Source organism: Kogia breviceps, chromosome 2, assembly GCF_026419965.1.
Source record: "Kogia breviceps isolate mKogBre1 chromosome 2, mKogBre1 haplotype 1, whole genome shotgun sequence".
NCBI lineage: Eukaryota > Metazoa > Chordata > Mammalia > Artiodactyla > Physeteridae > Kogia > Kogia breviceps.
Window position 1 is genome coordinate 194,356,431 of NC_081311.1, and position 24,339 is coordinate 194,380,769.

Here is a 24,339-nt window from a genome sequence, read left to right on the forward strand (position 1 = left end):
TGGCCCTTCTGATTAGGAGCACTGTTTTTCTGGACCTTCGGCTCCAGTCTCTGGAGAATTGCTGCTTGCATGGCCTAACCTGCAGCTCTCCTTAGCAGGGCATCTGAGGTTTAAAAAAAAAATTTTTTTTTTAAATGCAGTGCCAATACTGCAAGCCTTTGGGGGTCAGGAAGAGAATATATCCAAGGAAACTGCTTAAAGGGGGTTGCACCAGAAGTCCAAGAAACCCCAAGGTTATTTCTGAGACTGGCTCCAATTATTTTCAATTTCATTCATATTGTTTTGTTTCCTTTGTTACTAAACTGGAAACAAAGCTTAAAAGCTCAATTAAAGTGGAAAATGAAAACCTAAATTATTAGAGGGGGAAAATACCACCCTAAACTGTTTTTTGTATTTTAGTAGGATTGTGGAAGTTTGGATCATGTCACTTTTCAGTAAAACTATGAGCTTCCTTGAAGGGGAGGCGGTTCCTATAGTTTTTCACAGGAGAACTTGTAGATATCTATTTCTTTACTATTCCCTCAATAAAAAGGAAGCCCAGTGACCTCCACCGGACCATTACAAATGTGAAACTTGGCATATAAAATTGCTTGCTCTAAATTTTCCAATTGCTTACTTTTTTTTTTTCCATTTAATGTCGTTCTGCCAACTAGTGATTTTATTATTATAAACAGGACATTGTATTCACTTTTAAGAAGAAATATGAAGCTGGAGGTAAAATTACAAACTGCAGCTTCTCGGCTGCCAAAACAGAAAACAATGAGCTAAAAATACTGAGCACAGAAAGGGTGCTGTGGTGAGAAATACTGAAATATCTTCAAGATTGAACTGTTCTAGATAGACAGAAATTTCTTCTCACTCCAGGTAAAACCAACCTTGAAATAGCAACTTGAAAGGAGAGATATATAATACTAACTTCTTTCAGGTCAGCCCTTTTGTGGGAAAGCTTTCAAACATAACTAACATTAAATGACTAATCTTGCTGTTTATGAGGAAGTCCAATCTGATTAAGTTGCCATTTAGAAAAGGTTCCTACGGTGAGGGAGCGTGGCGACATAGAAAGAGCACTAGAAGTTAGGGACTAGCTGGGTGACCTTGGGCAAATCAGTTAAATTTGGGGAGACAGAGAGAGAGAACAGTTTCATCTTTTATAAAATGGATTATTTGACCAAGTTAGGATTTTCCACAAGGTGTTGGTAGGTCAGAAGTTCTTTGGGATTTTAATATGTACCGTGGAGGAAAAAGATTCTGTGGCCACCCATTTTTGGAAAACAGAGGGTTAATAGATTTCTTACATCTTTTTGTGGATCATCTCACGGAACTAGTGTTCCTTAGAATACACTATGAAATTGCTAAACTAAATATTTCAAGATGTATTAGCTCTAACGGTGTATAACTGTGTTTGAGATGTCCTTTTCTGAATTATTCAGAGCAAACTTCTTGGATTTGAAAGCCAATGGTATTCCATTGGTAACTACCTTCCACATTTATCTGACAAATATAGACGGTGCCTCACTGTGGGCAACAGAAGAAATTCAAGGGCTGTGCTTTCAATCTCAGCTCTTCCATTGTCAAGGGAATCCCTTCTTTCCTTGCCTGGTGGGAAGCAAGATTAAATTGTTCTGCATTAAATGGGGGAAGTTGTCATTGTCATTTGAAACTACTGGCAACATTATTCCCTTCGTGTAAATCCCAACTCACTGTTTATGAAAATACAAGAACCTCATAGATAATAACAAAGATTAATGGGTCCTAAAGTAGACCACTCGTGGATATTCTTAATCGTAAGTACTTGAGTAGTTTGTCAACATAAAATTTATATTGATAAATAGCAGTAAATCTTAGAGAACAGAGATGGTCAAGGATCAGTAGATTTTATCTGAACATGTGGAAAAATGACTATTGACAGAGGAGACAGTATTTGAACTTATACTCAAATAATTTTATAGCATTGTGGAACTATAAATGCACAGGAAAGATGATTAATTTCTATACATTCTAAATACATAAAATATGTTTGGAAATTATACTGTAATGATAAGAAAAAAAATTTTTGTGTGGGTGGCCTAGGATTTGGAGTAAACTAGTGAGATTTAGGGATAGTTAAATGTCAGAGTGGCAAAGTCTCTTCACTGTTTTTTTATATTGAGATATTGAAATGCAATAAAATTTACCTCTTTTAGTGTACAATTCAACAATTTGTTGGTCAGTCTCAAGATTATGCAACCATCACTGCTATTCCAGAACATTTTCACTGCCCCCCAGAAGAAATCCTATACTTATTGGCAGTCACTCCCCCTTCCCTCTCCCCCCTAGCTCCTAGCAACAACTAATCTACATTCTGTCTCTATGAATTTTCCTGTTTTGGACATTTCATATAAATGGATTCATATAATAAGTGGCTTTTTGTATCTGGCTTCTCTTACTTGGCATAATGTTTTCAAGGTCCACCCATGCTGTAGCACGGGGGTCCCCACCCCTGGGCTGCGGACTAGTAGCGATCCGTGGTCTGTCAGGCACTGGGCCGCACAGCAGGAGGTGAGTGGCGGGTGAGTGAGCAAAACTTCATCTGCCGCTCCCCATCGCTTTCATTACCTCCTGAACCACCCCCCCCGGCCCCCAACCCCTGTCCGGGGAAAAATTGTCTTCCATGAAACAGGTCCCTGGTGCCCAAAAGCTTGGGGACCGCTTCTGTAGCATGTATCAGGACTTCAGTCCTTTTTACAGCTGAACAGTATTCCATCGTATGGATATACCGCATTTTATTTACCCCTTTGTTGATGGACGTTTGGGGTATTTCTACTTTTTAACTGTTATAAATAATGCTGCTGTGAATATTTGTACACAGGTTTTTGTGTGGACATATGTTTTCAATTCTCTTGGGTATATACCTAGGAAGGGAATTGCTGTTTCATGTAGTCAGTCTGTATTTAACCTTTTGAGTCAAACTTTTTTCCAAAGTGACTGCAGTTTTACATTCCTACCAACAGTGTATGAGGCTCCATGGTCTCACCAGCAGTTGTTATCTGTGTTTGTAATTATAGCCATCCTTATGGGTGTGAAGTAGTATCTCATTGTCAGTTTGTTAAACAATCTTTTTCAGCTTTATTAAGGTATAGTTGACAAAAATTGTATATATTTAAGGTGTACAATGTGATGGTTTCATATAAGTATACATTGTGAAATGATGACCACAATTAGGTTAACTAGCATTCATTACCTCATGTAGTTCTTTTCATCTCCCCATGCCCCTCATTGTGGTTTCAATTTGCATTTTCTTAGTGACTAATGATGCTAATGTGTTTTCCTGGGCTTATATGACCTATCTGTATATCTTCTTTGGGGAAATGTCTATTCAAATTGTTTGCCCATTTAAAAACTGGATTGTCTTTGTATTGTTGACTTGATAGTTTATATATTCTAGATACCAGTTTTTTATCACATATTTGGTTTGTAAGTATTTTCTCCCATTTGTAGGTTGTCTTTTCACTTTCTTGATGCTGTTCTTTGAAACGCAGAGGTTTCTAAATTTGATGAAGCCTAATTTATCTATTTTTCTTTGGTTGCTGGTGCTGTTGGTGTCATACCTAAGAAACCATTGGCTAATCCAAAATCACAAAGATTTGCACTTGTTTTCTTCCAAGAGTTTTATAGTTATAGCTTTTCGTTTATGTTTATGATCCATTTTTAGTTAATTTTTATATATGGTGTGATATAGGTGTCAAACTTCATTATTTTGCATGTGGATATGCAGTTGTCTCATCACCTTCATTAATGTTGAAAAGATGTTTCTCTCCCAATTGAATTGTCTTGGCACACTTTTTGAAAATCAGTTGACTGTAGATGTATATGTTTACTTCTGGACACTGAATTCGGATCCATTGATCTATATGTCTATCTTTATGCCAGTACCACACTGTCTAGATTTCTGTAACTTTGTGGTAAATTTTGAAATTAGAAAGAGTGAGTCTTCCAACTTTGCTTTTTTTCTCCCGAAGTTTTTTGGCTATTCTGGGTCCCTTGCATTTCCATATTATTATGAGGATCAGCTTATCAATTTATGCCACCCCAGAAGAAAAAGGAGCCTCAAATAGGGATTGTGTTTAACCTTTAGATCAATTTGAGGTGTATTGTCATTAAATCTTCCAAACCATAAACATGGGATAGTTTTTCATTTATTAAATCTTTAATTTCTTTCAATGATGTTTTACATACTGAGAAGTATTCAAAAGTATACAAGGCTTACACTTCTTTTGTTAAACTTATTCCTAAGTGTTTTTTATTTTTGATGTTATCACAAATGACATTTGCTTAATTTTATTTTCAGATTCTTAATTGCTAATGTATAGAAATAAAATTGATATTTCTATAAAAATCATGTAACCTGCAACCTTGTAGAACTCATTTTTTAGCTCTAATAGTTTTTTGTAGATACCTTAGGATTTTTCATATTTAGAAGATCATGTCATCTGCAAATAGGTACAGTTTTACACCTTGCTTTCCAATCTGGATGACTTTTATTTCTTTTTCTTACTCAGCTGCTCTGGCTAGAATTTCCAGTACAATCGTGAATAAAAGTGGCAGCAATGGACTTCCTTGACTTGTTCATGATCTTAGGGGGAAACCATTCAGTCTTACCACATTAATCATAATGTGAGCTTGGGGGGTTTTGGTGAAGGCAGTTCCTTCTGTTCCTAGTTTATTGAGTGCTTTTCTCATGAATGCTGTTGGATTTTGTTGAGGGATTTTACTGTGTCTGTGATTTTTGTCCTTTATTAATATATTTCATTGACTTTTACATGTTGAATCTACCTTGCATTCTTTTTTAACATCTTTATTGGAATATAATTGCTTTACAATGGTGTGTTAGTTTCTGCTGTATAACAAAGTGAATCAGCTATGCATAAACATATATTCCCATATCTCCTCCCTCTTGCGTCTCCCTTCCACCCTCCCAATCCCACCTCTCTAGGTGGACACAGAGCACCGAGCTGATCTCCCTGTGCTATGTGGCTGCTTCCCACTAGCTAACTATTTTACATTTGGTAGTGTATATATGTCCACGCCACTCTCATTTCATCCCAGCTTACCCTCACCCCATGTCCTCAAGTCCATTCTCTACGTCTGTGTCTTTATTCCTGTCCTGCCCCTAGGTTCTTCAGAACTATTTTTCTTTTTTAGATTCCATATATATGTGTTAGCATACAGTATTTGTTTTTCTCTTTCTGAGTTACCTCACTCTGTATGACAGTCTCTAGATCCATCCACCTCACTACAAATAACTCAATTTTGTTTCTTTTTATGGCTGAGTAATATTCCATTGTATCTATGTGCTACATCTTCTTTATCCATTCATCTGTCGGTGGACACTTAGGTTGCTTCCATGTCCTGGCTATTGTAAATAGAGCTGCAATGAACATTGTGGTACATGACTCTTGTTGAATTATGCTTTTCTCAGGGTATATGCCCAGTAGTGGGATTGGTACCTACTAATAGTGGGTCATATGGTAGTTCTATTTTTAGTTTTTAAGGAACCTCCATACTGTTCTCCATAGTGGCTGTATCAATTTACATTCCCACCAACAGTGCACAACCTTGCATTCTTGATTATGATGTGGGATCCTTTTTATGTTGCTAGATTTGGCTTGCTAGTGTTCTTTTGAGGATTTTTGCATCTGTATTTCTAAGGGATCATGGTCTGTAGTTTCCTTTTGATATCTTTGTCTGGTTTTTGTTTGAGGATGATACTGGTCCCATAGAATGAGTTTTAGAAGAGTTTGTGAAGAATTGGTGTTAATTCCTCTTTAAATGTTGGGCAGAATTTACCAGTGAAGCCATCTTGCTCTGTGCTTTTCTTTATGGGAAGTTTTTGTATTTTTGGTTTTTGTTTTTCTGTTTTTTAAAAATTATTAATTCAATCTCTTTACTTGTTATAGGTCTATTGAACTTTTCTACTTCTTCTTAAATCAGTCCCAGTAGTTTGTATCATCCTATAAATTTGTCCTTTTTATCTTGGTTCTCTAATTTTTTGACATTCAACTATTCATAGTATTCCCTTATAATTCTTTTTATTTCAGTAAGGTTAGTAGTAATGTATTCTCTTTCTTTTGTAAGTTTAGTAATTTGAATTTTCTCCCTTTTTTTCTTGGTCCACCTACCTAAAGGTTTGTCAACTTTGCTGATCTTTTCATATAACCAACTTTTGGGTTTGTTTATTTTCTCTTTGTTTATGTCTTCTCTAATTTATTTCTGCTCTAGTCTTTTCTCTTTCCTTCCTTGCTTGAGTTTAGTTTGCTCTTCTTTTGCTAATTTTTTAAGGTGGAAGTTTATGTTAACTGAGTTCAGATCTTTTAACTTTTTTGTATAGGTATTTACAAGTATAAATTTACCTCTAAGCATTGCTTTAGTTGCATCTCATACATTTTGGTAGGTTGTGTTTTCTTCATTTATCTCAAAATATTTATTTATTTCTCTTGTGATTTCTTCTTTGACCTGTTGGTTGTTTAGGAGTGTGATCTTTAATTTCCATAAATTTGTGAATTTTCCAAGTTTCTTTTTGTTATTACTTTTGAATTTAATTCCATTTTGGTTGGAGAATATACTTTATGTGATTTCAACCTTTTGAAATTTATGGAAACTTGTTTTATGGCCTGGAGAATGTTCCATGTACACTTGAAAAGAATATGTATTCTGCTGTTGTTAGATGGGCTGTTCTAAAGATACCTTTTAAATCTAGATGGTTGATAGTATCCTCCAAGTCTTCTGTTTCCCTTTGATCTTCCATATAATTGTTTTCTCTGTTATTGAAAGTTGGGCATTGAAGTCTCCAACTATTACAGCTGAATCGTTTATTTCTCCCTTCAGTTTAGCCAGTTTTTGCTTCATATATTTGTTGTTGGGTACATATATGTTTATAATTGTTAGATCTTCCAGATGGATTGATCCTATTATCATTATAAAGTGTCCTTTTTGTCTTGAAATCTATTTTGCTGTTAGGTTAGCTACTCCAACTCTTCTTTTTATTTCTGTTTGCATGATATATCTGTATCATAAAGCTATACCTATATCTCTTGCATTTTAAATAATATAATGTGGAAACTCTGAAAATCAGATCACCTTCCCTACCTCCCTAAGATTTGCTATTGTCACTGTTTTCCCTTTGTGACATCACTGAACTAATTCTATAGCCTCTATATTCTTTGTTGTGTGAAGTCACGGAAGTTTCTGCTCTGCTAGCTTAGTGGTCAGTTAATGAGTGAACAGAGATTTTCTTATATGCTTGGAACCAGTAGTCTCCCAGCCTTTACTGAGAGCCTCTGTGCATGTATTGGGGCATACCTTCAATGCTCAGACATGCACTTTACAGCTCTGCTGTGCAGAGCTTCAGGGTCAGCCAGAGGTGAGAACTTAAGGCCTTATCTGGTCTCTCTTGGGCATGTGCATAGCCTTATGCATGTGTGTGGCTGTCTCGACCCCCAGGAATATGTCAGGCCTTTGCAAAGACCTCTGTGGACCCCTTATCCCCCAGCTTTAACTTTTAACTTTTTTGGTTAGCTTCTAATTTTCCAACTGTTACCACTACCTCAGAAACCTGTGATATTAAATAATTGCTGCTGATTGTTTTTGACAAATATCCCTGGGGCTATAAGGCTTTTTGGGCAAGAGCAAGGTGTGAGTCAGGTCAAAGTAATGTGAATGGGGCTTTTCAGGGAGCTGCCAGACAGCTCCCATAAAGACAGGAATGCAGATTTTGGTGAGCTTCTAAATCTGTTCCGCCCCCTCCAGTGGCTGCTGGGCTGCCTGTTTTCACCATAATTAGAAAGCTGGTGGTTTTCAAGGCTACTTCAGAGCTGGGACATGGGAATAAGGCAAGTAAAAACCTTACAAAGCTCACTGTTCTAATTGAAATTTATCTATTTCTCTTGAATAAATGTACATCAGATTTTTACAGGTCTTTGGTTAATTTCCAGAATTATGAAAAGGTTGCTTTTAACAATTTTACCAATGTTATTAATGCTTGTATGGAGTGGTGGCTTTTCAGAGGTCCATACTCCGCCAGTCCCACCGATGTCACTTTAAAGTCTCTTCATTTTTTAATGCCAGGGCTGGAGCTAAAAGAAGACAACTTCCAGCAGAAAGTTTTAGGAAAGAAACAAGCCCCTGCTGAACATAACAGAGAGAGGAGAAAGAAAGATAGAATGTGAAAATAAGAGCCATGAGAAGTAAATAATTGTATGGGCAGATCATTCTTAAGATTTAGAAATGTTGGGTAGCTTGACACTCATATCAGTGCAGTGAAATTATCAACTTTATTGATAATAGGAAAAGAGGGGAATAAATTTCTTAGCTTTCGATGCAGTATCTTGTTCTACACTTAACCCTTCATCTTTCCCCCAATGATTTTACTCTATGATAGTTTTGTATCTTGCCCTGCACTGCATTTCATCCATTTTTCTGCATTTCATCCATTTTTCAGGGCCCATCTTAACTACTGTGAAGCTTTTGCCATCTCACTGTGGAAAAATTAGTCATGCCCCACTCTTCTTTCCCTTGACCATTTGTTCATACCTATATGATAGCACTTGCCATACTATATTTCTAACTTACCTGTATGGGACTCTCTCTTCCTGATGGATAGCAGAGTCCTCAAGAACAAGAGCTAGGTCTTACTTGCCTTTCTGTTTCTAGAAGCTAACTCAGTATATGGTATATAATAAATCATATATGTAAATAAATATGTGTAGGATAAAAGAAGGGAGAAAAAGAAAAAAGACAAAGAAGGTTTTATATAGAAGTTTGCAGAATATATGTTAATTTATTCAGTATAATGTGTTTTTAAGCAAGGGTAGGATTCATTCCTGTTTCTTTTTGATATTCCTGGGAAAAAGAATACAGATAAAACACAGTCCAGCGCCTTCAAAGAAGTTGCTATTTAAGATGTTTTCCTACCTAATTTTCACACTAAATGAAATGTTAAAATTGCTGTAATAAAATGAGGCACAACTTCTGTTTCTGACAAAGATGGCCTATACCCATCCTTCCTAGCCCCTCCTCTTACAACTAAAAACATGGACATAACACAACAAAGAAGCATAGGAAGATTCTGAAAGGGGGGGAAATAGAAGGTGGATTGCCTAGGGGTCTCAGGACTTGAGGAATAGCATGCCAGTGATCCCCTGGTTTTCTTATTGTCTCCTACATATCCTAGATAGGGTACTGTAGAAATTGCCAACCTGGAATGGCCAAAAAGCACAGGAAAAATAACCCCCAACAGAAACCTTTCTCCTCTATGCAAAAGAACAAGAAAAGCATGTCTGTCAACAGAAAACCTTTTTAGCAATGCTCACCATTCTCCAGCCAAACACCAATGGAAAAGACACACACACACACACACACACACACACATACACCTGTGGTTTCTGTTGGGCTGAGCAACATGTTAATATTCTACATCCCTTCACCCCATCCTATCTCATGAAATCACTCAGCAATGCTCCAATTCCCCCCACTTGGTAATGTCTGTGGAGTCATGCAGTGACTTAATCTTCCATTGTGTCTGCCACATGCAGGTGACACTCTCATTCCTACTTTGGGAGGTGTCTGCAGACCTGAGCAGGGAGCTAATCTTCCATCCCCTGCACAGGAGAAGCAGTTGGTGGTACCCTAATTACCCTGCCAGAGTAGTGTCAGTGGAACTAAGTAAGGAAGGGTCCCTCCTTCCCCTTCTCAGTGGAAGCAGGCATGCTTCAATTTCCCAACTGTGATAGCGTCACTAGGGCCAAGCAGGGAGCTGACCCTGTTTCCCATCCAGTGGAACCAGGTTTTGTTCTGTTTCCTCTGCATGGGTAGTATTGGAAGAATTGAGAGTAGAGCTGATCTATCCCTTGTCCAGCAAAAGTAGGTAGTTTTCCAGTTGTCCCTTGAGAGTAGTACCGGCAGGTTCCAGTGGTGAGATGAGCCTCCATCCCTGCCTGGCAGCAAAGAGACTTGATGGGTCAGGGCTTATCACCACAACACCCCCCCCCTGGCATCAGTGGAACCCAGTGCCAGCTGAGCCTCTGCCTTCTGCCAGCATAAACAAAGTGGTAGGAGAGGGATAGTTGGCACTCACCTACATCCCTCTCCTAGTGTCAGCAGGGATTTGAACTTCTGCCCCCAAGCTGTAGTGACAAAGCAGTATGTATCGGACTTTAGCTTTCCTTCTTCCTGGTGGCAGTGGGGCCTAATGGGGAGCTAAGCTTATACACCTACTTGGAGGCAGTGAGATAGTGTGAACCGGTGCCCACCTTTCATGGGAAGATGTCAGCAGGACTGAAAGGAGAGCTGAATGGTTACGTACCATCCGCAGTGAGGCACTGTGAGTCAGTGCTTCACTTTTGCTGGGCAGATAGCAACAGGGCCCTGCAGGATGCTGAACATGCTCACCTGGCCCTTGTAAGACACCTCTGTAGGGGGCTACTTACTAAAAAAAGATTAAATAGGACCCAGAGTCCCATAATGTAATATCCAGAATGTCTAGGATACAGCTGAAAATCACTCATCAGAACAAGAACTGGGAAGATCACAATATGAATAAGAAAAGATAGTTGATATCAAAACCAAAAGATGAATCAGATGCTGTGATTATTTGACAAGGATTTTAAAGCAGTCTTTATGAAAGTGCTTTAACAAATAATTATAAATTCTTTTAAAACATGAAAAAATAGAAAATCTCAGCAAAGGAATAGAAATTCTAAAAAAAGAACCAAATGGAAAATATTGAAGTGAACAATACCCTCATCAAAAGAGAAAACTATCCAGAGCTCTATAGTAGATCAGAGATGACAGGATAGAATTAGTGAACGTGAAGACAGATTAACAGAATTACCTAGCCTGAGCAACAAGGACTTAATGGGATAATAATAAAAGAGCTAACATCTGTATCACTGGATTCCCAAAATGAGAGGAGAGAGCGAATGAGACTGGAAAAGTAGTCAAAGAAATGATGGCTGATAACTTGTCAAATCTGGCCAAAGACAAGCCCACAGATTCAATAAGCTGAGACTGCCCCTGTAAAGAAAAACACACTCCTGTATGTCCTCTGCTCTCAGTACTTGACTACAGTGCTACTTCGCTTCTGATACCAGATGTGTGTGTTTTCCACACATCAAGCAATTTTGCAACACCCGCTTGGTATCCTGTAGTTTAACTCAGTTCTGATACTATCAACTAGATTACTGGTTTATTATGAAAGGATATAGCTCAGGAACATCCAAATGGAAAAGATGCCAGAGAAGGTATGTGGGAATGTAGTGCAGAGCTTCCATGCCCTCTTTGGGCATGCCATCTTCCTAGCACCTCCACATGTACACCAACCCAGAAGCTCTCTGAACCTCATCCTGTTGGGTTTTTCTGGCAGCTTCATTCCGTAGGCATGATTGACTAAATCATTGACTATTGGTAGTTGAACTCAATCTTCAGCCACTCTCTCCCCTCCTCTGAGGTTGGGGAGTGGGGCTAAAATTTCCCACTCTCTAATCACATGGTTGGTTCCTCTGACAACCAGCGCCCCCCTCCCCCTCCCCACCCCATCCTTAAATGGTTTCCAAAAGTCATCTGATTAACATAAACTCAGGTATGATTGAAACGGATTTGTTATGAATATCAAAAGTCACCTTTAGTATTCTTATCATTTAGGAAACTCCAAGAGTTTTAGGAGCTCTGTGCTGGAAGCAAGGGTGAAGACCAAATATATACTTCTTATTATCAGTCACAATATCACAACCCCAAACAGCATAAACCCAAAGAAATCGATGCTGACGCATATCATTTTAAACTAATGAAAACTAAATACAAAGAAAGAGACTGTGAAGTAGAGAGAGGCTGCATTACTTTTAGGGGAGCACCGATTCAAATGATACTAGTTTCTCATTTGAAACCATGGAGGCCAGAGTGAAGTGGCACAACATTTTTCAAGTACTGAAAGAAAACAATTGTCAACCATGAATTCTGATTCCAGCAAAAAATATCCTTCAGAAATGAAGAGGAAATAAAAAAATTCTCAGACAAAAGAAAGCTAGGAGAATCTATTGCTAGCCAAATTATTCTGAAAGGATAACTAAAGTTGTCTTTTAAAAAAAGGAAATGGAGGCTTCCCTGGTGGTGCAGTGGTTGAGAGTCCACCTGCCAATGCAGGGGACATGGGTTCGTGCCCCGGTCCGGGAGGATCCCACATGCCACAGAGCGGCTGGGCCCGTGAGCCATGGCCGCTGAGCCTGCGCGTCCGGAGCCTGTGTTCCTCAGAGGGAGAGGCCACAGCGGTGAGAGGCCCGTGTACTGCAAAAAAAAAAAAAAAGGAAATGATAATATAAGGCTTGGAATTTCAGAATGGAAAGAAGAACATCAGAATGACTAAAAATAGGAGCAAATATAAACTATCCCCCTCATGAGTTTCTTAAATCATAAATTATAATACCAACTAATGTAGTGATCAATGTCATGTGGAAAAAATACTTAAGATAATTATACTTAGAATGGGGAGAGGATAAAGGAGCCTAAGTGGAATTAAGGTTTCTACACCTCACTCAAAGTAGTAAAATGTTGATACTGGTAGACTGTGTAACTTATGTATATTGTTGTACCTAGAGCAACCCCTAAGGAGACACTATACAAAGTGATATATTTTAAAAACTTTATAAATAAATCAAGGTGGAATCCAAAATATAAATGTGTATTTAAACTACAGGAAAAAGAAAAACAGTAATGAGAAAGAGAGGAAACAAACAGAAAATAAAATATAAAATGGCAACTTAACCGATAAAATATTAATAATTACCCTTAATGTAAATGTCCTAAATATACCAATTAAAAGGCAGAGATTGGTGGGATGGATTTTTAAAAAATGATATAACAATTAGATGTCTACAACAAACTCATTTCAAAGACTGTAACATAGGTAGGTTTAAAGCAAAAGGATGAAAAAAAGATATGCCATACAAATACTAATTTAGAAAAGCAAGAGTGTATATATTATTCTCAGATAGAGTAGACTTCAGGACAGAGAAAATTACTAGGGGCATTACATAATATTAAAAGGATCATTCCGCCTAGAAGACATAATGATCTCAAATGTAAATGCACCCAATGACAGAGTCTCAAATTACATGAAGCAAAAACTGTGATAGGGCTGAAAGGAGAAATAGATCCACAATTATATTTGGATACTTTAACACCTCTCTCAGAAAATCAACATTGATACAGAAGATCTGAAGAACACAATCAACCAGTAGACCCTAATTGAGATATACATATAGAACACTCCACCCAACAGTAGCAGAATACATTTTTTTATTGGCATGATGGGGTATTCACCAGGATGAACCATATCTTGAGTCACAAAAAACACCTCAGCAAGTGTAAAAGAAATGACATCATGCAGAGTATGTTTTTTAACCACATAGAAATAAACTAGAAATCCATAGCAGAAGGGCAACAGGAAAATCTCTAGGCCCTTAGAAAATAAACAACACACTTCTAAATAGTCCCTTGGTCAAAGAGAAAGTCTCAAAGGAAATTAAAATAAATACTTAGAACTAAATGAAAATGAAAACATATCAAAATATGTGAGATGTAGCTAAAGCAGTGTTGAGAGGGAAATTTATAGCTCTAAATGCTTAAATTAAAAAGAGGAAAGGTCTCAAATCAACTGTCTAAGTACTTACCTCAAAAATCTATAAAAAGAGAAAAAAAACCCAATGTAAGTAGAAAGAAATAATAAAGAATAGAAATCAATACAATTAAAAATAAGGAAAAACACAAAAACTTGTTCTTTGAAAAAAATCAATAAAATTGATAAACTTTTAGCAAGACTGACAGATAAACAGAAAAGGCACAAATCACATTAAGAATGAAACAGGGGACATCACTACAGATACTGCAGGTTAAAAGGATTATAAGGGAATACTACAAGAAGTTTATAAATCAAGAAGTTCATAAATTCAGCAACTTAGTAGAAATAGACCAATTCATCAAAGATTACAAACTATCAAAATTCAACCCAATTGAAATAGACCATCTGACTAGTCCTATAACCATTGAAAATAGTGAATTCATAATGTGGACGCTCCCTAAAAGGAAATCTTCAGGCCCAGGTGGTTTCACTGGAGAATTCTAGAAAATATTTAAAGAAAAATCAATACCAGTTTTACACAGTCTTTTCCAGAAGATAGAAGTGGAGGGAACACTTCCCAACTTATTTTATGAAGCCAGTATTATCCTGATACCAAAACCAGACAGAGTATATAAAAAAAGAAAACTATAGGCCAGTATCCCTCATGAACTCAGATGCAAATGTACTCAACAAAATATTAGCAAATTGAATCTAGCAATCTATTAAAAAAATTGTAAACCATGACCTAGTATTATTTATTCCAAGTGTGCAAGTCTGGTTCAACATTCAGAAATCAATGCACCATGTACAAAAATTAATATAAAATGAATCAAACACCTAAATGTAAGAGCTAAAACTAACTGTCCTAGGAGAACACATAGGAGTAAATCTTTGTGACCTTGGATTAGGCAAAGGATGGGTGATCACAAAGAAAAACAGATTAATTTGACTTCATCAAAATTAAAAACCTGTGCTTCAAAGAACACCATCAGGGGCTTCCCTGTTGGTCCAGTGGTAAAGAATCTGCCTTCCAGTGCAGGGGATGCGGTTCCATCCCTGGTCGGGGAAATAAGATCCCACATGCTGCGGGGCAACTAAGCCCGCGTGCCACAACTACTGAGCTCGCACGCCTCAACGAGAGAGCCCTTGTGCCGCAAACTACAGAACCCATGCGCCCTGGAGCCCGAGTGCTGCAACGAGGACCCAACACAGCCAAAAAAATAAAGAAAACAAAAACAAAAATACAAACTGATTTTCAAAGAACACCATCAAAAAATTGAAAGAAAAAAAACCCCACAGAATGGGAAAAATATTTGCAAATTGTGTCTAATAAGGGACTTGTATCCAGAATATATAAAGAACTCTCACAACTGAATTTTTAAATGAGCAAAGAATTCAAGTTATACGAATAGCCAATAAGCACATGAAAAAATGCTCAATATCGTAGGTCATTATGAACATGCAAACCGTAATGAGATAACACTGTACACCCACTAGGATAGCTGTAATCAAAAATACGGATAACAAGTGTTAATGAGGGTGCAGAGAAATTGAAAACCCTCATATACTGCAGGTGTGAATGTAAAATGGTGCAGCCACTTTGGAAAACAGTTTGGCAATTCCTCAAACTTGAATGTGAATGTTCATAATGGCATTTACGTAATAGCCCCCCAAATGGAAACAACCTAAATGTCCATCTGCTGTGAATGTGTGATGTGTTCATTCATTGGAATATTCTTTGGCTGTGAAAAGGAATGAAGCGCAGACACATGCTACAACATGGATGAACCTTGAAAACAGAAGCCAAATGAAAGAAACCAGGCGTGAAAGGCCACGTAGTGTATGACAGATAAGAACGTCACTTAGTGGTTGCTAGGGGCTACAGGGAAGGGGAAATGTGGAGGGACAGCTAATGGGTATGGAGTTTCTGTTTGGGGTGATGAAAATATTATAAAATCAGGTAATGGAAATGATTATATTATACAACTCTTTACATATACTAAACACCTCCAAACTGTACATTTTATTTATTTATTTTCAATTATCAATAATCATGCCTTGGATAAACCTCACTGGGTATGATACTGCAACTGTGCAAAGCTTGAATTGTACATTTTAAAAGGGAGAATTTTATGGTGTGTGAATTATATCTCAATAAAACAGTTATTAAACATCAATACACGTAATCTATCATATCAACAGAATAAAAAAATTTTAAAATTGTATGATCCCATCAGTTATTACAGAAAAGGCATTTGGAAAAAAATCCAACACACATTCATACTAAAAAAGTCTCAGCAAACTAGACAAGGAGAGGAACATCCTCAGCTTGATAAAGATCATGTACAAAAAACCTACAAGGGATAGGCACATAGATTAATGAGACAGAATAGAAAGCTCAGAATTAGTTCCACACAAATGTGCCCAATTAATTTTTGACAGGATCAAAAGCAATTCAATGGAGGAAGGATAGCCTTTCAGGAAATGGTGTTGGAGGAATTGGGTGTACATAGACAAATGAACCTTGACCTAAACCTCATGCCTAATGCAAAAGTTAACTCAAAATGGGTCATGGGCTTAAATATAAACTGTAGAACTATAAAACTGTAAAACTTACAGATCAGAGCATAGAATACTTGCATGATGCAAGGTTAGTCAAGAGTTCTTAGACTTGGCACAAAAAAGCACAGTCCATATCAGGAAAGATAAATCGGTTCTCATTAAAATTAAAAGTTTTTGCTGTGGAAGACCCTGTTAAGAGGATGAAAAGACAAGCCAGACTGGGAGAAAATATTGCAAACATATCCAACAAAGGATTAGTATCTACGGTACATAGAGAACCCTTAAAACTCAACAATATAAAAACAATCCAATTAGAAAATGGGCAGAACACATGCTACAGATAGTAAATGCACAAGCAAAAAGATGTTTAATATCATTAGCCACTAGAAAATGTGAATTAAGTCCACAGTGAAATACCAGTACATACCTATCAGAATAGCTAAAATAAAAGGAAAACCCAAAGTTGGTGAAAAGTTCCAAGCGATACCAAATGCTGGTGAGCATGCAGAGAAAGTGAGTCATGCACACTTTGCTAGTGGAAATGTAAAGCGGCACAGCCACTCTGGAAACACTTCCGCAGTTTCTTAAAAGGCTAAATGCAACCATCATACAGCCTGCTAATTGCATTCCTGGGCATTTATCCCAGAAAAATGAAAACTTATGGTTCACATGAAAACTTGTACGCAGATTTTCATAGCAACTTTGTTCATAACATCCCCAAACTGGGAACAACCCAGATTTCCTTCCATGCATGAATGGTTAAACAAACGGTGGTACATCCACATCATGGAATGATACTCAGCAACAAAAAGGAATGGACTGTTGATATACAAAACAACAGCACAAATCTTCAGGAAATGTGCCGAGTGAAAAAAGCCAGTCTGGAAGGTTTACATCTGTATGATTCTGTTGATATCACTTTTTAGGAAAGACGCATTTTGGAAACGGAGCATAGATTTGTAGTTACCAGGGGTTGAGGGAGGTAGGGCAGGTGGGAGTTGGGTATGATCATTATTAAAAGACAGTTTGAAGGATCCTTGAGATGATGACAGCTCTCTGTCTTGATTGAGGTGGTGCTTACGTGAACCTACACGTGTGATAAAATTATTGAGAACTTCATGAGTACAAGATCAGTGCATTGTATCAATGTCAACATCCTGGTTTTGTACTATAATTTTGTAAGGTTTTACCATTGGAAATTAAGTAAAAGGTAGATAGCATCTCTCTGTTATTTCTTACCATTGTGTATTAATTGGCAGTTATCTCTAAATACAAGTTTAAATTTTTTTTAATGAGAGCCACCAGGTGAACACAGAGGAGCAAATAATGAACTTTGCATGAGGAAACTTGGAAGCCAGGTAATCTTTGAATTTGGTCATGAGGTATGAATAGGATTTCCAAAGGCTTTTGTCTTATTATTATTTAAAAAAGAAGAGGAAGGGGGGAAAAAAGCAATTAACACTGTTCCTGACATCCTCTAAGAAGACCTCTCAGTGGGGGATATGTCTGTATGGCCCTTGAACTTGCGTGGTAACCTTAGGCTGCGGTGAAATTCAGGAAGATCTGAGATTGTGAGTTACAGGGCAAGAACAGAATGTTTGGAAGGGGGAAGATGAGTAAAATTTGGACATTAAGTGCCTAGAATAACCAAAAGGAGATGTCCAAGAGGCAGAAAGAAAAACAAGCCTGGCACTCAGGAAGGAAGTCTGGGCTGCAGATACCTATTTAGGTGCACGAAGTAGTAGTTAAAGCCACAAAGTGCATGAATATACCTAGTAAGCCTATAGCGGGAAAAGGAAAGAGGACCATTGATGGACTGTGAAGAGCTCCAGCGTTTAAAGGGTGGAAGCTTTTTAGGAGAAGGTGGGGATTGGGCTGCAGAAAGGAAGATACTAGAAGAGTTAAAGAAAAAGAAAAGGCACAGTTGGTGACAAGTTCCAATCAAGGGTGAGCTGCCCTGTGCCCTGGAACAGAAGTCACTGCATTTGGTCATCAAGTCCTTTCCTCTGTCTTTTGAATAGCTCATGAGTTGTTTCATTGGCGTGATGAGAGCCAAAGCAGGCTGTAGTCAGTTGAGGGGTGAAGGGACGTGAAAACGTAGGGGCGCTAAGTAGAAACATCCCTTTCAAGGAGCTTTGCTGCACCAGAGGTGGTGAGAGGGAGCTTGACAGAAGCAGGGTCCTGAAGATGTTTTTGAGAATGCGGAGGATCTGGGCTTGCTGGCAGGCAGTGGGTAAGGAGCCATACACATTTTTGGACTCCTCTTCGGAAATTGCCTTCAGAGCCTAAGGCACATTTTCAACGATGGCCGATCTTCATCTTTTGAGAATGCATTTGATTTTTGGAAACAGCCAAGTCAATTTAGAGCCAAGAGTGGTAAATCAGGTGGGTGATCAAGCTGGATAATACAACTAAAGAAAAAAAAAAAAAGTATAATTATAAAGTAGTAAAACTGATTTTCTTGTGACGCTCATGAATTGGCTTAGAAAATAGTTCTTAAAGAATTCCAAAAACCTTTTGAGCAGTTGTGGCATTATGTGAATAAGTGTACAGAGTCCCTTTGTATCTTTCAGAGGCAGAGACTGACATGCATGGAAGTCCTGTTATATGTGTGAAAAAATTGGTTTTGTTACATATATTTACTCATACTGTGCAAATGTAGAGTTTCCCTATAATCTTTTTTGCCTGAGAGGTGACCTAGTGGAATTATACCAAAGTTTGTATGTGGGAGAATCAAGAGTTTCAAATTGTGATTGTTTAAACAGTTCTCCTGTGGTCTTACAGATGTAATTAGAATTCCTAGGATAGGAGTGTTCCCACAAGCATAATAATACTTTAAATGTGTGTTCAATTATCCTTTTCTATAACCATATTTAATAGTTTCTTTTTGAAATAGAGGTACTTTGAAACTATTAAATCACTAGCATAATCTTGGCTGTTGGTCAGGCCTGAGACAGTGCTGGGCGTGCAGTAAGCACTCACTGGGTGTCCCTTTCCTGTCGTCTCTGCCTTGGGGCCTGATACACACTGAGGACACGCAAAGAGAAAGATGAGTTCCCTAGGAATAGATCATCTCCATTAATGTTCAGCCAAAAATATACAGGATGAAGAAAATTAACACATGTAAAAGTTTGAAGTTTTCATATATAGCTTTGTTGTTAATGTGGCAGATATACATATACCAAAACACATATTTAATTGAGAGCACCTTTTATACCTTTTTATATGTTTAATTATTTTATACTTAAGTATTGCCTTATTGAATCATTGAAACAATCCTGTGAAACAGTTATGCCTGTTTGACAGATGAAGAAACTGTGGCTCAGATGAGTGTACTCACTTGCCCAAGGTCACATGGCTGAGAGGGGCAAAGCTTGGATTTGAATTCAGTTCTGCAGTCTAGGAATCTCTTAACCACCATCTCCATGTTTCTCCACCTTGAACCCACACCCTTGATAAGCATTTTTTAAAAAACAATCAAAAGAACACCAAATCAATCAAAAACACCACATACTTCCCTTCCCCATATTGAGAAAGGAGAGAAGTTAGAGCCTTCTTCAAAACCCTACTGGTCAAAAAATGTTATAGCATTGTACTTTGTGTAATTTGAGTTACAGAAGCAATCTTTCTAAAAATTAATTTTTTTTTGAAATAGAAACTTGAGGGACTTCTCTGGCGGTCCAGCGGTTAAGACTCTGCACTTCCACTGCATGGGGCGTGGGTTTGATCCCTGGATGGGGAACTAAGATCCCACATGCTGCACAGTGAGCCCACCCCACCCCCCCAAAAAAATAGAAACTTGTTGTTGATACTCTGCCATGCCCTCCCTCTGCTTCCCAGCACTTGGTGCCCCCAGGAGTGGGCAGGGTGGAAGCATCGGCTGTAACATCCTGTCATGGCTTGCTAACGAGAAAGCGTTAGAGAAAGCCACGTCGAGTTAGCCATTCTAGGAAACTTCCCACAGCTGTTGCGTTAATTAAGACTTTTGGTCCCAAATAACAGAAACCACTGGAGCTCACTTAAGCGGAAAGGGGAGTTTGTTTTAAGGGTCCTGCGAGGACTCCCAGAATCCAAGGGCAGGGAACCCAGAAAGGCTTCTTGCTTCATCTCTGCCTCCCACGCTCTCTACACGTTGGCTTCCCTCATTCATACTGGCCTCTTTTGCTTCCTGCTCCTCAGCGGGATGGCTGCTGCCTAAGAGCTGCCACAGTCACCCAGAGGGAGCCTGATATCTCTCTCCATCTTCTCCCCTCACATACTTTCCTCCTTCTCACACTCTCCCTCTCCGTCCTAATTCCGAATTCTAGAGCAAGAATCAAGTTTGCCCTGCTTTGGGTTCCATGTTGGTTTGGGAGAGGGAACGTCAAGACAGACAACAATCCCCCACAGTTCTGTTCCCTCCTACCTTTCTACATGATGCTACTGGTTATTTTTCTATCCCAGGAGTTTGAAAATTTTAAATGACCCTGATATCACAGGGGTGAAATACTAAGATGTAGGTTTTAGAGACAAATTTGGCTTGAATCATCACTCTGCCACTTACTAGGTATGTATTCTTGGGCAAGTTACTTAAATTCTCTGAGCCTTTCTTTACAAGTTAAAAGGAATGGACAGTTACTATATTTCTCATGAGGTCATGGCAGGGGTTAAATATAATAACATGTAGAATGCTTACACAGGTCTAGCATATACTATGCTTGATAAAATATTGCCCCTTCTTTCTTTCTGGTGAGCATTAAGACACATTGCCATACCAAAAAGATGTTTGAGGTGTACGTAGAGTACAAATCTCACACTGCCTTCTGCCCTCAAATTCTGTTACCTCTTACCCCCTTTCTTTGGCCCCTTTTCATCTACCCTTGCATATCAGTATATTCATAGTCCAAAGGACTTGGGTTCTAAACCTAGAAAATTCTCTAGGGCCGTACTCCCAGGCCATAGCTAGAGGTCCCGAGACATCATCTGAAGTGGAATCTACTCTCACAGATAGATGGTACTTCTGGTAAAGGGACTATTAGCTCTACCACAACCCCAGCCTTTTCTCCCATGGTTAGAGTTGAAGGGGCCCACTTGAAGATTCAATTCAGTAAATATTTATTATCTTTACTATTTGCAAGACCCTGAAATATAGGTGTTGTTGGAATTGCAAAATATGTAATTGAAAGAAATAGTCCTTTCCGTCAAGGAGAATAAAGTCTGGAAGAAGAGATGATGGATCTACACAAATCACTAATTCAGGATGTTTAGTACAACTGGCTTACTGGCCCCATGTTAATGTAGATAAGTCATCTTAAGGAGGGGTGGAAAAGTAGTTCGAAGCCAGATCATGGAGGGTATTGAATGCCAAACTGAGGACTGTAATATCAGGATAGCTGGAAGCCAGTGAGGATTTTTGAGAAAGGAGCATAATCTAATGCTGAATTTTAGGAACTTTATCCTGGTAGTCAAATGCTAAAGGATCTGAAAGGCGGGAGAGCAGGAGAGGAGGCTGGAGTCTAGCTGGGGAGCTGCTTCAGTAGGAAGCGAGGGTGGCATTATGAATTCGGGCCCAGTCCAAGACTTGGTGAAGACTAGAGGATGGGGATTGGGCTGAGGTAGAGGGAATACGTGGGGTGACTTGAACCCTGAAAGTGCAGGAAGAAGTGTGGACTGTAGATGGGGTCACCTGGGGTCCCTTGGGAGCTCCTCCTCTCCTGAAGATGGGGCACGAGTGGAGAAGTAGCACTCCATGGCTCACTGCACCCTATGGCCAAGGGAGCGCCAACTGTAACTAGGGGTGCTGCATTAGAGCTTGACTTGCCCTGCCCACCTCATAGGGAAACTTTGTGGGTGTTCCTTTGTTTTTTATAAATTTATTTATTTATTTGTTTGTTTTTATTTTTGGTTGTGTTGGGTCTTCGTTGCTGCGCGCAGTCTTTCTCTAGTTGCGGCGAGCAGGGGCTTACTCTTTGTTGCGGTGCGCGGGCTTCTCGTTGCGGTGGCTTCTCTTGTTGCAGAGCACGGGCTCTAGGTGTGCGGGCTTCAGTAGTTGTGGCTCGCGGGCTCTCAAGCACAGGCTCAGTAGTTGTGGCACACGGGCTTAGTTGCTCCGCGGCATGTGGGATCTTCCAGGGCCAGGGATCGAACCCGCGTCCCCTGCATTGGCAGGCGGATTCTTAACCACTGCGCCACCAGGGAAACCCCTGTTTTTGTTTTTTTTGAGAAAGGAAAACTAGATGAATTTCGGTGCCTTATTTGGAAACTCTCTGGAGCAAACGGTAATTATGGACACGTTTTCATCTAAAGTCTAAGTACTTAATATTAAAATCAGCCAGGAAGTCATTACCAGGCTGCTTTTTTTTTTTTTTTTTTTTTTTTAAACTGTAGAATCAGCTCTGTGAACAATGAAACAGAATTTTGGCCCCAAATTAATATTTAAAAGACATACAAGACTAGAGTTTGCTTTCCCCATTAGTGAGAAGAAAGAATTTACACTGTTTAATAAGAGAGTCCCTGATCATCTTAAAATATAGCTGAAATTTATTTTGACATTTTTGTTTGATTATATTGGTGATGTTTTATTCAGCAGCAAATTTAATTAAAATGCTGGTATGTCTTTCTTAAACAATTCTCTCCTCTCACTAAACTGAGACTCACTTAACTAATGTTCTCAGTACTTTGCAGAACTGTGCAGGGTCTAATAAGGCTCATTCATGATGCTTTAATCATGCTCTTAATAAAAAACAGTCATTTGGGGAATACATTTTCGAGGCAGTTTCCTTGCCCCCTGGGGGAAATATTTTGAGGCCTCCCAGTGACCATGGGATTAAAAGTCTTGACAGGGAAGTCCTAGAATCCTTCAAGAACTAGGCCTTTGAAAGATTCATTGTTATGGACTCTCCCTTTGAAAGAGACCACTTTATCTTACTCCAAAACATCTATAGGACAGACATAGCACTTTCTGAAAAGAAATTCTGGGTGATGTGCAAGAACAAACGTATGTAGGTAATCCAGTATGGGTAGTGTGTAATTTGAAGAATGATAGTTCCATTTTTATGGTTGCCATAACAATCATACAGTTGTGCAAAAAATGTGTATAGCTTTCATAGACGGGAGCTGGCACCATCGCAACAATTCTTCTCGTATCGGAACAACTGTCTTCAGATCTGAAAAATAGGGGTGGCTTAACCCTTCCCCAGTTAGCTCAGCATGCTCCCTGAGAAGGCTCTTTGGATCTCTGGGGCTGTTGAAATGTATTCACCACGTACATTTGCATTTTAGCCTGATAAATGGATTGAGAGTTAAGGATGATGATCCTTCCAACAGCAGGTTCTGAATTCCTGGCTTGGGAATTCAAAGGATGAGAAAAAAAATACTGTTCCTCAAATAGAAATGTAGGAGAGATGTCTAGACATAGTTAATTCCTTGACTTTGTGACTATTCTTAATTCCGTTCACTAGAATTTAAATCCATGAAATAACTGGCCTTTATCATTGTGTTGAAGTCTCTGATAAAGTCATATTAAAATTTGATTATATTTTCTGTTTTATTTTAATACATTAATTATGTCTGTTCTGGAAATTGCAAAGCAAATTTAATAGCATAGTCTTTTAAAGTGAAAATATATCTGTTCATATTCCTTTTTTGGCTGCTTTTCCTATCTTTGGGTACTCATTCCAAAAGAAAGTACTTGGGACTTGACTTTCTCTGACATACTAAAGAATATCCATTTTGAATAAACTTGATGTCAGAACTCTGTATGTGGATTTTCAGGTTGAGGGTGAAAAGTCGTCAGATTTGGGTTCGGCACCTAAAAACAAAGTCATTGACAACTTAGTCAACCACCAGAGAAACTTTTCTCAAAGAAATTTGGGGGTAATTTAGTAGTTCAGTCAAAATGCTTCTGGGGTGTTTAAATCTTAAGATAAAGTATGGAACTAAGGGTAAGTAGAAGAGATGTCAGCTTCCATTTGAAATGAAACTTCTTGGCTTATTTACTTCTTTTAACACCTTCTCTTTTGAATTCCTGTTCCATTAAATCAAAGTTCTGCAGTTCTGTGACCTTAGGCAAATTACTTAATCTCTCTGAGCCTCAGTTTCCCCATCCATAAAACAAGAGTAAAAAATAATACCCACCATTATTATAATTC

At 38.5% G+C, this 24,339-nt stretch overlaps 1 protein-coding gene and 1 pseudogene across 4 annotated transcripts in view; one reads left to right on the plus strand and one right to left on the minus strand.

Moving 5' to 3' along the window:
- The window catches only part of DIS3L2 (DIS3 like 3'-5' exoribonuclease 2), a 361,464-nt gene that overhangs the window by 185,538 nt on the left and 151,587 nt on the right, over nucleotides 1–24,339 (plus strand). The window lies entirely within an intron of this gene.
- LOC131751746 (U4 spliceosomal RNA) lies at nucleotides 15,669–15,750 on the minus strand (annotated as a pseudogene).